Genomic DNA, 950 nt, shown 5'->3' with positions numbered 1-950 from the left:
TGTGTGTGTGTGTGTGTGTGTGTGTGTGTGTGTGTGTGTGTGTGTGTGTGCTCTTAATGCTCAGCCTTATTAAAGTGGACACTGCTCATGACTCTTCATCCGTCAGCCATGTTTAATTCATGCTGCTCTCCGTCTGACACATTCATCTTGGTTTCAGCTCCAACAAAGAGCAGCAGCTGATGGTCTTTCAGAGACCTGGTGAAAACAAAGCGCAGCAGCGGACGGGACGAGGACGAACGCTGAGACCAGCAGACGCTCTGCATGTGGAAGAGTTGACCTTTCCTGCAGAGAGGTCTGGATCACAGAGGACGGACTGGAAACACAAGACTGTCTTAATTAGTCTGCTGCTTCTTTCATATTTATCTTCTCTGCACACAGTCGGCGCCGGTTAATTCAGCAGAAAGCCCAATTAAAAGTTCTGTTGGACCTGCAGTCGTTTGTTTCTGCTCAAAGTGTCACAAAGACTTTAAACCTTCACTCTGAGTCTTAAATAAACTCTGATTTTACTCCAACATGTTCATTAAACCCTAAAAACATCAGATTAGCTTCATTCCTCTGTGCAGTTTGTGAAGCACCTGAGATCAAGAGCTTTAAGCTACAGTTAGATTTAATCATGTGATGCTTTTATTTATTTTTCAAACTGTCTGTTTTTTATTCATCAATCAGAAAAATACTGGTTCAGGTTTTTATTTTTATTCACAGTAGTGACATTTTATTCTGCTTCCTTTGTGCTTTTTTGTCCTTTGTTTTGTGTTTTTTAATTAAGTTTATTTTATTTTGGTTACTATAATTTTGTAATTCTTGTGTTTTGTCAGTTCTTTTGTGTTCCTTTGTGTCATCAGTGCTCCTCTCCTTCAGCCAGTTTTAGCTTAGCAGTTAGCTTCAGCTCCTATTAAACCTTATTGTTTTAGCTTAGCAGTTAGCTTCAGCTCCTATTAAACCTTATTGTT

This window comes from Austrofundulus limnaeus, unplaced genomic scaffold (assembly GCF_001266775.1).
Source record: "Austrofundulus limnaeus strain Quisiro unplaced genomic scaffold, Austrofundulus_limnaeus-1.0 Scaffold1841, whole genome shotgun sequence".
Taxonomy (NCBI): Eukaryota; Metazoa; Chordata; class Actinopteri; order Cyprinodontiformes; family Rivulidae; genus Austrofundulus; species Austrofundulus limnaeus.
Note: the sequence above shows the minus strand (reverse complement) of the source record.